The 14,371-nt window shown below is 44.1% G+C and overlaps 1 protein-coding gene across 1 annotated transcript in view; it reads right to left on the reverse strand.

Moving 5' to 3' along the window:
* BBS12 (Bardet-Biedl syndrome 12) overlaps positions 1–14,371 on the reverse strand; it is a 50,630-nt gene that overhangs the window by 10,282 nt on the left and 25,977 nt on the right. Inside the window, exons 6-8 of the transcript XR_012498229.1 lie at positions 8,028–8,095; positions 6,895–7,005; positions 4,232–4,412 (exon numbers count right to left, since the gene is read on the reverse strand). The gene's annotated coding sequence lies outside the window, so the exon portion shown is untranslated. The remainder of the gene's footprint in view (positions 1–4,231; positions 4,413–6,894; positions 7,006–8,027; positions 8,096–14,371) is intronic.

The following is a 14,371-nucleotide window of genomic DNA, read 5'->3' on the forward strand; positions in this document are numbered from 1 at the left end:
TTTTTCTTTTTATACAAAGCACTTAGTATCTGGTACATAGTATTTGCTTATTTAATTTTTCCGCAGTTTCCTCAGGTATAAAATAGGGAGATGATAGTATCCAACTCATAGGGTTTTGTAAGAAATAAATGAGTTATTATGTGAAGTGCATAGAATCAGAACTCAGTAACTGTTAACAGTATGACTATCAATTATAAACCAACTCAGAGCTGACTGACTGATAATGAATTATCAAATAAAAGTCCAAAAAGTGACAGATAAATTATGAATATTTATTTATAAATAGACAAAAATGCTTTTTTTCCCAAATATTTCTTTGACCCAAATATCTGACGCCAAAGGCTTATGTGGTCATGCCTCAGTTTACTCTGGTGAGCTTCTGGAACACACTGGATAGCTGTAGCTTTTATTTAAATTACTGTTCTCAACCATGCTATAATATTAATTCTGTTTTTTAAACCAGAAATAATATTCCCTCTTCAACTGTGTTTCCTAGAATGACGAAAAACCGTATTTCCTTTCCCTGGTTCCATATTGTTTTATTTAGCTGCCAGATATATTTTGAACTAAGCTCTTAAGTCTTTTTAATTATTCTCTCATAGTAGGCATTTGGGACCTAGGGCAAATGTCCACTGCTGCCTATTTGAAACACCTTGAACAAATTTAAAGTGGCTTCTCGTCCCATTCTTTTCCATCCCATTCTCTTCTCTAGGGAACAGATCCTGCAAGTCCGGACATGCCCTGTGAAGGCAGCCCCCGGGGAGGGTAACTGACCTAGGGATTCCCTACTGGGCCCGAACCGGAAACCTCTGGAAGCTTTTGTGTTTCCACATTCATTTTCCATTTGCCTTCTGGCACGAAGCCTCCTCTCCAGCAAACGTCCCAGCCTTTAAGTATCTCAGGATGGGCCTGTGCTGTTCCAAGCCTCTGGTCTTACTGCTGCTCCCTCCGGGCAGTGGCAGGGTTGTCCCTCTCTCTCCTCTGAAACCTCCGGTTACTTAGTCGGAGGCACCCACAGCCTCAGGGAGGATTAGAATTATTAAAGCAGAACTGCAATAACAAAGAAAGAATTGTTGTTCAGCTTTTGTGTTTCAAGAATAGACCTTTTAAACTCATAGCTGAGACAATAGTTACGAAAGAAAAATAAAAAAATCAGGGCTTTTTTAGAGAAAAGATTGTTTTCTTTTTTGTTCCAAAAAGTTAAGTTTTAAGTAATCAACAGAAAAAAACACCCAAATGAAGTTTGACATAAACACTACCTTATAAAGAAAGTGGATGTGGACCCACGGGGCCAGAGCCTGGAAAAGCACCGCCCCAGCTGAAGGCGACTCAGTGAAGCAAGTCAGAGGAAGTGGCTGGCGTGTGGGTCAGAGAAGGGGCTCGTCCTGCTTCCTCTTGGGTTACAACCCTGCAGGGTAGCTGATGAGGATCTACTGGAAAGTTCTCAGAATGCCCAGTCGGGAGCCTCATGCCCTAAGACGCAGTCTGCCGCAGAGACCCACACACCTTGTTCACCCAGCAAAGAATGGGGTGGAGCGCAGGCACTGATGCCCCCCAGGCCTGGGGGTGTGTGTGGGGGAGGGTTATGAGAGACAGACAGACAGAGAGAAGGGCTGTAGGGCCCTCTAGGCTGGGGTGGGGCTATGTCTGGGGGTCACATGAGTTCTCAGTGACGTCTCAGTTGACAGTGGCCACCTAAAGACCAAACAGGTTAGCACTTCTGTGCGGTACCAGTGTCGTGACTGCTAATAAATGGAGACCACCAGATGACAGAGCGGTAGAAGAACAAAGGTCCAGACACTGGCCCAATGCCTGGACACCTTAGAAGCTCCTTCTCGTGGGCACTGTTGGTCCCTCCCACCCCCTTTATTTGAACAGCAACCCATCCTCAGCTGCTCTGAGTGTTTGTTGGCCGATAGTAGTTCCGGGAGCCACCCTTCTCCAGAGAACTTCCCTCATCAGGGAACTGCCCCAAATCCACCCCACCCAACGATGGAACCAAGACTGACCACCATGGGGAAAACAACTTATCCCTGTTGCCTCAGGGCATCAACTCTGCGGTGCCACTTCACGCCAGGGCTGGATTGCAGCAGAAATCCCACTGCGCCAGCTTCTTCTGAGGCGTCCTGCTGCTCTCGTTTCCTCACAGCTTTCTTTTGAGAACATTCCATCAATCAGTCGCTGCACAAGAACCCCTGCCTCAGCCTCGGCTTCTAGAATCTAACTGGACACGCCCCAAACACAGACGCCCCTTTGGGAGAATTGAGGGGTTGGGGAAAACTCTAAGGACTTTTAGTCATGGAAAAGTTTAAGACATTACATTTCTCTGAAGCAGCGAGCCTCCCGTACCTGGAGGCCTTTACTTTCCATCCTCCTGGTCAGAAGTCCTCTCGTCCTTTACACCTCTTCACAGCACCCTCTTTCCTGGCGTTGTGTCTAATGTGTAACCAAAAGGTCAGGACAGCCGGCCAAAAAACAACACAAAACAACACTGAGAGGAGCCATGTCACTCAAAAAATGATGGCACAGGTCTCTGCGAGCATGGAGTTAGGAAAAGAGCTAGACAGAGGTCACGAAGGGGGAGAGTCACCGAATGAGCCAGGTTCGGAGGTCACGTCTCTGGGTGGCTCACAGGCAGACTGGAAACTCATCCTTCCAGCTGGTCATCACACTGGCCCTGTCGTGGGAGGGAGAACCTGTCCCCACAGCCCTCAGCGAGGTCCAGGACGCAGTGCATGGGGCTTGCCGGCATGCTCAGGGCTGTGTGCTGGCCACACTGATTGGGCAGAATGTTCTGCTAACTGTCGTTAGCAGTGTTTGTGCTTGTGTTCTTCACAGGCTGGAGCTCTCCAGGAGGAGCCCCAGCTTCTCACCGACTCACACCCCACAAAGCCTGGCACTGTGCTATTCAGCTGGCGGCACAATAGTCGTTTAGCTTTTCTTTGCGTGACGCACACTCAACACTGGCTGTGAAGGCGCCTCTGTTCCCTCGGAGCCCAGGAAGGCTCGCTGGGCTTCTCCTGCCAGCTTATTAACCCTGAAGAAATCATCAGTGTTACACTGCCTAAAACACCGAGTCGGGCCCAAAGGCTGAGTTTCAATGGGGTATAAAAGCAGGTGGTAGTAACAAGATGTGGGAGGCAGAGCAAGGCGAGGCCCCGAGTCCTGCCAGGGAAGGACAGACTGCACTCACTGCCTCCCACGAGGTGACTGCGACTGTCACGATCCAGACAAGGGTTGACAACACCTGGCAAGAGAGCTACTCTTCCCCCATCCTCACCCAATCAACCACTGCCCTTCAAAATCACTAACATCCCAGAGACGGGCTCAGAATCTTTCACAGAAGAAGCTCTAAGTAGCTCCTACCCATCAGTTAGAACTGGCACAGGAGCTGAAACCTATCTGCCATGGGAGGGTGGCAGCTGTCAGGTCCTGCAAGAAATTAACGGCACATCCAGCCGTCCAGCCGTTTAATCCTCCATTGGCAGAAGTCCGAGTAGGGTTGGAGGAAGCTGCACCCTGCCGTACTGTGGAGTTAGTCACACCGGGAAGTCATTACAGCCTGCAGGTCCGCAGGAGCAAGCTGAGCGAGCAGGTACCACAGCCTAGATCTAACTGCTGCCAGGAGCTGTGGTCTGGGGGTGCTGTAGCTAACTTACCAGGACCCTGCGAGGAAAGAGAGCTGAGAATAGGTCCCTGACCTCATCCTGTTCCTAGATACCAGGGTCCTTCCAGTGTGTCCTATTGGCCAAACCAACTGGAACCCAGAGGCAGATCAATCCTTTTGATGCCGTCCACACAGATGTGCATGCCAGGCCGCAAAGCAGGACGGAGGCCACGGAGAAGGGACATGGAGGCCTCAGAGAACCTGTGGCCCAGCGGGGAGACTGACTTTCTAGGGAATCGAGAACTGGAGGCGGAGCTGTTACCAGGAGCTACCCAGGCTCTGACTGCAGGCCGATACATCCTGTTGTACTGAGTCTGGTTCAAGACCCAGGACAGGCTCTCCATACTTTCTTCCTCAACAAACATCCACGCCCTTTGCTTCAATTACTGCTGCTCTGAGTGTCCTCCTGGATTTATAATCTCAGCCTCCATCTGGATGCACAGCCCTCTCATTCCCACTTACCTGGCAGATACACCTACCTACGTGAGGGGCCAGCACAGACTGAAGCAGTCCACGTCAGACTCACTGTGTCCCCTGGAAAATGGTTACAGCCCGATGGCTTACCTTTCAGCATGCTGGCTCACTACGTTGGAGTTGTCTTTGCTCAGTGGCTTTCTAGATGCTTTTCTGTCTGCCAGCCCTGCTCCTTTAAGAACAGTCCCATCCCGGCTGCATGGCCGCGGTCTTACAGGATGCTCTCTTCCCTGGCCTCAGGTGACCAGTTCAAGGCAGGTCCAGCGAGCCTCTGAGGAGCAATGGTACGCAGTGGTTGGTGGCTAGTACACAGTGGTTAGTACACAGTGGTAGTTAGGGACCCTGGAGCCAAGTGGCAGGATTTCCATTGCTGGGCTACTGTCCTTGAGCTCCATACAAACCTCAGGAGACACCAGTGACCATGTTTGCCATGTGAAAAAAGTGCTGCTATCGGAGGAAAGGTTGGTGTCAGCCTGCAAGGAGGAGAGAGGTGAGAGACCCGTGGGCTGTCATTTCGGTCCCTGACTCCAATCGCTCCCACCTTGGATTTTGGGAACTCTCTGCCTAAGCTAGTTCAATTTTACCTTCAGTTACCTGGCTATAACCAAGGTAACCAACACCTGTAGCTCCAAGTTCTCATGATTACCAAGTCCTAGAGATTCCGCCTCGGAAATCCCGCTGGCCTTGTTTCCTCTTGTGCATCCATCCCCGCTCGCCCCTTTTTCTGGGCAATGCAAATACCTGCTAACCAGTCTCCGTAGCTACAGTCTAACCTACAGTCTGCCTTAAGCCATTTTTCTGAACTGGAGCCTGCCACACTCTTCCTCCAGAACCCCCGGGGGACCTGCACTGTCTCCTGAATAAAGGACAATCTCAGTGAAACCAGCGGTGTCACCCATCTTCTCAGGCTGTCTTCCCTGCCCCACCAGCTGCTCACCACTTTTTACACTGCAGCTGAAAGGAACGGCTTGCTCATCACTCCTCTACACGTGGCTGTGTCTGTGTCACTGCTCGGGCTGCTGGGTTCACATCAGTCCTGCCATCCTCTCTGCCATCATTTCTATGAAAATCTCACCAGCCTGCAAAGCCCACACTACATGACACGTTCCCAGACTTTTCTGGTTTCCCCGAGCAAACTGATGTCTCTGGAGCTCCTCTACCGTCACGTACCTCACTTACGGTGTTTATGCAACTCCAGTTTGGATTATAATCATTTGTGTGCACAATTTATTTCTTCCACTAGCCTGTAAGTTCCTGGAGGACCAGTCTTAATTAACTTGATAACCCCCAAAGTGACTAGCTACTATGTAGAGGGTATTTAAAACATGTTTGTTGAAGATAATTAATTTAGAAATAATGTTCTCTGGTAGATTGGGCACAAAGAAGTTGAACGTGTGTGTGTGTGTCTGTGTGTGTCTGTGTGTGTGAGAGACAGAGACAGAGACAGAGAGAGAGAGAGAGAGAGAGAGAGAGAGAGAGAGAGAGAGAGGGAGAGAAAGATATATTTGAAGAGCTGAATTAATTTCCACACCACAAATGAATTCAAGATGCACACAATTTGGCCAGTAATGCCAATTTTGCCTTGTATTACTATTTTTGTTTGTCACTCTGACATGACAAAACTGGTTTAACACTTTTGTACTTTAATTCATTTTCTATTTAATTTTCTTCCAAGTTTCCGTGTTTTATTTTTATTGTGTTACAATTTTATAGTTCAATTTCCAAGTTTAAAAAAGTAATCCAAAGATACTCTTTTTGGTGTATCACATATGGTTCTTAACAATGTAACTATAATAAAGGCAACTATGCTCTTAGCCCAAGTCAATACAAAGTTCCGCCAAGTGTTCCCCATTAGCTTGACTGACCGTATACTCAGTTGAACACAGCAAGCCATGACTAGAAATGCAGGGCTTTCACATAACATGCGCCACACTTACTTTTTCAAAAGCATGTTTCTGTTTCTCTTCTGCCACAGTTCTAGATAAGCTGATCCTTTAAATGAGAATTAAAACTAATATTCTGGGAACATTTAATCTTATTAAAAACAACTGCCCACAAAAATCTTTTGCTTACAATGCATAGGTAGTATCTTCCCTTTTTATTCAAATATTAACAGTGATTTTTTTTTTAAGAGAAACAACTTTTGCATAACAAAAGCATCAAGTGGGTCATCACAGGTTATTAAGAGAAATTTTTGGACTAAACATGTACAGCACCCATGTGGGAAATGGGTGCCTAGTTCTCTCTCCTGAGCTGTGCCATTTGGAAGTCTATCGCACTTCCTGCACGGGTGCTTTCCTCTAATGTCCACCCCAAGCAGGCAGGCAGGTAAAAGCAAGAAGCCAGAAAGTAAGTAGATTCATTTGGAAGATGAGCCCTATGATTACCCCAATCCTAACCTTAGGAACATTCCAGATGGATTACAGGAACAGCATGCTGTAGAGAAAAAGTAGTTTAAAAGAATCTGAGCCATGATGTAATATCTATACTTGGCCTTGTAGGGGAAGAAAATTTTCCCCTACTCTCTTAGGGTCTCCCGCCGGGCCTGGGAATTAAGGTGACACAAAACAGATTAACAGGAGAAAAGCATACAGATTTTATGTTTACATGTACATGGAGGCTTCACAGGAAAAGGAAGACCCAAAGAAGTGTCTGGGCCTGAGTGTTTATATACTAGGCTGAACAAAGAGAGACAATTGTGGAAAAGTGACTGAACTATGTGGGGAAACTAAAGGACGGTAAGAGTTATTTACCAAGGTCCGTTGTACTGATTTCTCTCAGCCTCGACTCCCGGTCTCTGGTGATAATAACGGTCCTTTCTTCCTGGTAAAGGGAAGGCATCATTCACGTGGGGGTTTTATCTCCTGCTTTCAGGAAGAAAAGGGGGAGGTTAGAGCACCCCTTCTTGTATCTACTATTTTTTAAGTGCATTTAGCACAAAATAATCCATATGTCCACGTGGCATATATATATTTTTTTTTTTTGGGGGGGACCATATTCTGCCACTCTTAAGCTTCAATGTAGACTCTAAGGTAAGTTCACCTTGATGGGTTTTAAAAGATGACGAGAGCAAAAATGACCGAGCTGTAGGGAAACAGGACAGTTAAAGGGATATAGTATAGAATGCAGAACATTCTTTTACTGGTGTTGCCTCTTCCATGCTAGAGTCCTCTCGATGAGCAAAACTTAGGAAGATAAACTAGGACCAATAACTGACAGTGAACTAGGTCTGCTTCATGCACATGTCTCTGTCCAGTTAGTATTCTCGAACTGAGAGCCCCCCCATAATTAGCCATCTGAGGGACGTGAACTGTGGCTAACCCCCAAATCCTTTCTATCTTCTGTAATGCATTATGTTTTTACAAAATGAGTTTACTTCTTTCCTTCTTGTTTGTACTTAGACTAATAATAAAAAATTGGGTTACGATATCCTAGGAAACACTAAAGCAATAGTCAGAGGAAGCAGCACAGGGGCAAACTACATCCCCCCGTCTGATAGTAAACTTTTTTTGATAAACCAAAAAAAATTAATAAGCATGCAGATTATGGGAAGTGGACTGCATTCCAGGTTTTGGCTTGTCCTTTTTGCACGTTTAATACACAAAATGTGTGCTTGCTGCAGTGCTGGTGTAAGTAAAACCCCTAGGAATGGGACATGGGCCAAACACAGACCAGACACCCTGCGTCCACAGCCAGCTCACAATTTGTTCTTGTTTTCTCTGCCTTCTTTTGCACATACTCTGTTTCCCAAAGGACAGCTTTGTTTTGTAAACAGTAAGAAAAGAAATCACATATTACAACCACTGACTTCTTTCTCCTAAATGACTTTAGTAACAACTTGAATAACCTGGACGTATAAGATGAGATTTCTGAGTGTTGTACATACCAGGCTGTGGAATGTTACCTCCATGGCCATTTTGATGACAACAAACGCAGCTGGTTAATCACTGAAAACTGAGAAGAAAAACTACTTTTTAGAAAAGGAGATTGTTAGACTGTGTCTTCTAATCTTTTTTTTAACATACCAGCCTCAATCTAATGTAAAATTTCCAACATGGAGTATTTTGTTAGTTTTACAAAAAAGGGAAAACCAAAAATGTTGAACATTTTCAGCCTAACTGAATAACATAATAATTCCAATAGAGTAATTTTGATTATTTAGAAAATAATGATGGGATAAAACAGAAAAATAAAAACCAAAGGAAAAAATGTACATATCACAACGTGATTTGGGTAACGATGTTGACTTTATTTGGATGATTCTTTGTATATTTAAAAGCACTTTCAGATACAGTGTCTTTCTGATCTTCACAACAATCCTATTGACTATTACAGAACGAGCCTCCGACATAGAACCCAGAAGAAATTACTTGTTTATCCTTGTAATTGAGCAACAACAACAACAACAACAACAATAGCTGCAAAATAGTATATCTAATACAATGTTCAGTTGATGATGGTGTGGTTTTTTTTGATTTGGGAAAAGATATAGTACAAAACTTAAGCTGGAATGGAAAGAACAGGTTGGTAAGGGATTGATCTGCTCTAAAAGCAGGAATTGGCATCAGTATATGCTCTAACAGCCTCATGGAAATGCTGCTTGTTTTCCAACATTTAAAATTGCTTTTAAATCTGTGTTCCCTTAAAATATTTGTATTACAGCTTCTTCAAAGTCAAGAATCTTCTGAGCTTGAACAGCATCCATTTCTTTTTCTTTCTCCTTCTTCTACTATTTCTCCTCTCCTTCTTTCTTCATTTCGCTTTCCTTTTTCCTAAATACTTCAAGGAACTTCTTGCCATATTTGTTACAGTTGTGGGGTTAAAAAAATGTAGATTTCTCTCTCTCTCTCTCTCTCTCTCTCCTGACAATGGGTACTGAATACTAATTTTCTTTGAATTATTGGTGCATAGACAAATAAACCAGTCACAATCAGATTAGGAACTATTATATACTAATTCTCAGAGAGAGTATAAAAGATTAATTGGTACTTTAGAGAAAAAAGGAAACCCCAAAAAGCTTAAATTTCAACTGTTGTGACTACGATTAGGAATCAGAAAAATCCCTTCACTCCACGCATCAGAAATGCTGTGAAAAATGGGGAGCAGTCAGCACCTGTGTGAGGTTAGAAAGGTGAAAATGATGGCAGTTTAATTTCGGTGATTTTCTTGCGTATTTATTTTCAAAAACTGGTGGAAAAACTGAACAGAGAATTGAAGCTACAAGGAGAGAAACTGAATAGTGTTATTGGACAATTTGACAGCATACTATGCTGTCATTTAAAAAAATTCAGCATCCCACTATTATATTTTGGAAAATCTTTTAAATGAAGTGTTAACACTGCCACTTCTTTCCCAATGGACACAAACAATTACATGCATCTATCATCAGTTCAGATTTCTTCTCCATGTAAATGAAAGCAGTAGAACGCTTTCCTGTGAGTCACACTTTGGAGCAAGCTGTCCAATGCATTTGTGTAAAAACTTTTAGTGAGAACACTGTTTAGATATAGTTTGTTGTTCTCCATTAATCATGTAATCAGGGTCCTACAGTAGTTTGCAAATCTATAAACAGGAAATCCTGTGTGTGCCGCCTTCTTCTGGTCTGTGTCTTCTTGTAACATTACACTTCAAACGTAAATCCTGGTAGTCAGGCGGCTAAATAAGCACCAGATTCCAGAAGTAAAAGAATAAATTAGAAGGACGGAATCCAGGACGAACTCATTAGGCTGAAACACTATGGAAGCTAAACCAACCAGCGGCTCATTTTCTGTCCCATAGCCTTTTATATTTTCTAAACTTTTGGCACCACACAGAGACAAACATGCATAGAAAGGGTCTACTGGAGACGTCGAAAACCCTTTTTCTTTTATCCCTGCATTATGCAGAAGACTCACACCATCAGCAGCAGTAGAATCAAACACTGTTCCAATGTGTCTGGGCATGTTTGGGACACTGGATTTGTTTCCAGCTAAGCTCCCCGTGGACTCCTGACATTGTGATGGTGGGAGAGGGCGCAAACTGTCAATAAAACTGTAGACATACTTGAACTTCAAGCTGGGATCCCCACTGCACACAGATACACAGAGGCTGTTAGCACACCTGCACTTATGACAGCCGCATCCTGTCATTTCTACGTTCTCACTGCATGCCCACATCTAGGAGTTACTGTATCTAAATAAAGCTGACGGAGACCAGAACAAGTGGAGTGAGTGGGTCAGTGCTACCATCATCGTCTTAACGGCTACGCCTAATAGAGATCTAGGCTCTTGCGAAGCAAGGATGTTGTTTGCTTGTTCTTTGTAATCTTAAATGCTGCATATGTGCCTTAGTGTCATACTAAACGATAGCCATTCATCATGAAAGAGCAAACACCACCAGCACTAGCAGTCTTCAGATACAAGGAACTCAGCTGTGCAAACAACGCCCAGGGAGGAGCTTCCACTCCAACGATCTGTGTCCCTTAGTTCACACGGTGAACATCTATCGGTGTGTGCAATGCACAGGCTATTTTATACGTACTGCATAGTACAGTGCACTCTGGTAGGAAGAGTAGAAAAGCATTATACGAATTGCACTGTATGTAACACAGGAGCCATAAGCAGGAAGAGTTACTGACAGCACTGCTTTTCAGACAGCTCTGAACTCAGGGTACAGAAGTGTTACAGTGGCTACCACCAGGCTCACCTCCATAGATCTGCTGTGCTGCTTATCAGATTGAACGCTCGGGTCTCCCCAAAACTCATGTGCTGAAATCCTAACCCCCAAGGTGATATTGGAGCTGAGGTGACCAGGTCACAAGGGCGAAGCCCTGACGAAGGCATTCGTGCCCTGATGACAGAGACCGCAGAGACTCCCTTGTGCCCTGTGGAGACGCGGTGACTAGATGGCCCTCTGTGAGCCAGGCAGCTCACACCAGACATGGAAGCTGCCTGGGCCGCGATCTGGGCCTTCCCAGCCTCCAGACCTGTGAGAAATAAATGTCTGCTGTTTACATGCCACCCAGCCTGTGGTGTCCTGTTATAGCAGCGAGAACTAAGACGTGATGGTATTGTTTAACTGAAAGGAGAAAGACGTAGGAGAGGAATCCTCACCCAGGGAACCGCAGTGTCCAGGCCAGACTTCCAATGCTGACATGGCGACCAGAAGAGCAGCACAAGGCTCAATTCCAGACACACCTGTAGGGGCCAGGCCCAGGGGTATTCGGTGTCCGACTGGGTTGGAGGGATGGGGAACGCTGCTGTACTCTGTTCTAAGAGAGCACCGGGGAAGCCAAGTAGACATTTCCCTGCAATCAGAGAGCTTCGCAAACTAGCTAACCACTGAGTCTCAGAGTGAACCCTAAATAATGGGGTTTTGGGCTCTGCAGGTTTCTTATAAAAACACGGTTTCTTACAAAACTTTTGCTAATAAGAATGAGTTAGGAAGAGTTGTATCGGATATTTGCTTAGTATTTTACACCTCTCTTCAATTTATAGCTACATGTTTTAGGAAGTAAATTACAAAAGCAGTACTTTATGATAAAACTATAAATGATACAAACATGTTAACATAGAAAATAAAAATTCCTAACAGTTTCATTCTCCGGATAATAACTGACTGCTGACTATCCCCCCACACGTTTCTTTACATGACAGGGAGGCACGATGACCTCAGAAGTCAAACTGTTTGGGTGCCAATCTCAGCTCTGTTACTTCCCAGCTGCGTGACTGTGGGGCCAGGAGCTGGCCTCTCAATGCCTCACTGTGAACGTACTCTTTAATTTAGAGTGTATTTTTTTATTACCTATGTGTGACTTATTACAAATTTGTAATTTATTACCTGAGATTGTACCCTGGATTGTCTTCTTCCAGTATGAAATTTTCATGTCTTTTGCATGTTCTATTCTTTTCTTTTTAAACAATTTTTATTCAGCTTCTTTTCTTTCACCAAAGCCTGTTCTTTTCAGTAACAGAATTGGCCTCAAATTGATGAGGACATTTTTTCCTGACTCCTTGTTCTATTTAGCAGGGGACTGCTAAATTTAAGTCCTTCCTGGACAAGACTTTGAAGGCTGGGGGTTGACAGTCTGTGTTCTGGGTTTTGCTTTTTGGCCGTGGGCAAAACAGCCATTTTGTTTCTCCGTGTTGTTAGGCTGTGGGCACCATCCAGGTGAGGGTGCACCAAACTCCACAGAGAGAACGCGGGGGCACTGGTCAGTCCTACAGGAGGACGTGGGAACAGTGCCTTTTTGGGAAGATTATCAGTCCTACCCGATATTGGCCCCTCACTTCCACCCTATCCCTTATTTCTCCTAGCCACCGAACAAAGGAGGAAAGGTAAATTTTAGTGGCCCAGCTTTGGCCCAAAACTAGCTGTTGTGAAGTAGAAAGTCCTATTGGCCGGATGCTATTGGACCTCTTACCCTCCCCAGCCCCCACCCCACCAAACCATCGGGAGTTTTAATCTCTTGTTCATCCTTTAATAACATTTACTCCAGTCTTTGATGAAGCTTTAGGTTATTTCATTATAAGTGTTCTTGGCAAGAAATATAAATTTATTTTGGTCCAAACTATACAAGCTTAAAATTAATCAGTAAAATATTAGTGAAGCAGGAGAATAAAATTTCTCCATCCAATGCTTGACCTGCTTATCAATTCGGTAATTTGATTACAAAGTCTTGAAAAACAACAGACAAATTCAGCACTTTTTATTCCAAAATGAAATAGGAGGTCAGATACTGGGATTCCATTCTCTTATTATATTGAATTTTATTTATATCCAACTTATCCTATCAATAATGATAATAATAATAATAATAATGGTAAACATATATAGCATGTGCCAAGCACTTCTAAGAACTTACTATGTATTAACTCAAAGCCTGACACATAATGACTGTACGATGCATAAGGTTCTCTGCTCCAGCAGCGATGGTCTGCAAATCTGCATCAGAGCTCCCTGGTGGCCAGTTAACAATGGAAAGGTGATCCGTTACATCACAGTGACTATAAGCCAGATACAAATAAGCCAGTTTCTCAGGAGGAGCCCCAGAAATTCTTGTTTCTGTGAGCAAAGAGAAAATTCTTCCACGGTTCTTCAAAAACTTAAATGTGTAGAGCATACCAATGTCGATCTCAATTATTAATTAGGTCCATGAATTATTTCCTCATAACTTTCTTCGACGGAGGCAGAGAGCTTAACACGCAAGCTTAGTTAAGTAAAAGCAATTTTACAAGAGGCCAACCCAATCTGTTGTACACAGAGGCTTCTCTGCAACTTCACTTGATTCAGGTATGAAACTCAGACTATTTTGAGGAATGGATGATCCATTAGGAAATCCTCCACAAATATGATTTTCCAAACTAAGATTTTATAACTATGAGGCAGCACAGAATTCAAAGATCTACTCTGTTAGGTAACTAACAGGCAGACGCCCCATGTTATTATTTGAGGATAGAGTCATAAGCCTAACCGCCAGCCAGCCAGCCAGCCAAGGGAATTACGTCCTACTGAGTAAGTGTGAGAAGCCTCACCAGGACACATGCCTCTTTATGGAAGCACGACTAAGGAGCGTCTGCCCACAGGCCAAGGTGCTTCCGACACTCTGTGGTACTGCATTATTGGCTTCCATTCTTCATCCCTCACTGTAGCTTGGAGCTTGGCCTGTGACTTACACGTTCCTCCTGCTAATGGTGAACTTGGCTATTCCATTGGTTTGGGCGGAAGTGACACTATACAGGTTCTGAATCTAGAGCTTAAAAATCCTAGATATTTTGCTGTTATCTTGCGCCTATGCCAGCACTGTAAGATGAACTTACTCTCGGTAGCGGCTGCCCCTTTGGTCTGGGCCTCAGCACAAATGCATGTTGAGCAGAGCTCCCAAACCTATACGCAGACTTGCAGCACGAGGAATACCCCTGTGCTGTGGGCAGATGCACAGCTGCCCACCCGCTTTATAGACCCACTAGCAAACAAAATGCTTTGTTAAATGCCACTGGGATTTCCTTGTGGTTATTTGTTACACAGCAAGAGCTGACTTGTAATTGTGCTAGGTCATTTTCCAACATATGGACAAAGAAAATGGAGCCTCCAAATTTTTACCCCATAAAATATGGCAATGATAGTTTAGCTTGAAAAGTTTTTAAAGCAAGTTTATCAAGCACCCGCTGACCATAAAACTATATTTAAAAAGTACTTAATAGAAAGTTTATCTATCATAAAACAATGTAAATTCTTGGTAAAGCCTTGAAT

The sequence above is a fragment of the Rhinolophus sinicus genome, linkage group LG07 (genome assembly GCF_036562045.2).
Source record: "Rhinolophus sinicus isolate RSC01 linkage group LG07, ASM3656204v1, whole genome shotgun sequence".
NCBI lineage: Eukaryota > Metazoa > Chordata > Mammalia > Chiroptera > Rhinolophidae > Rhinolophus > Rhinolophus sinicus.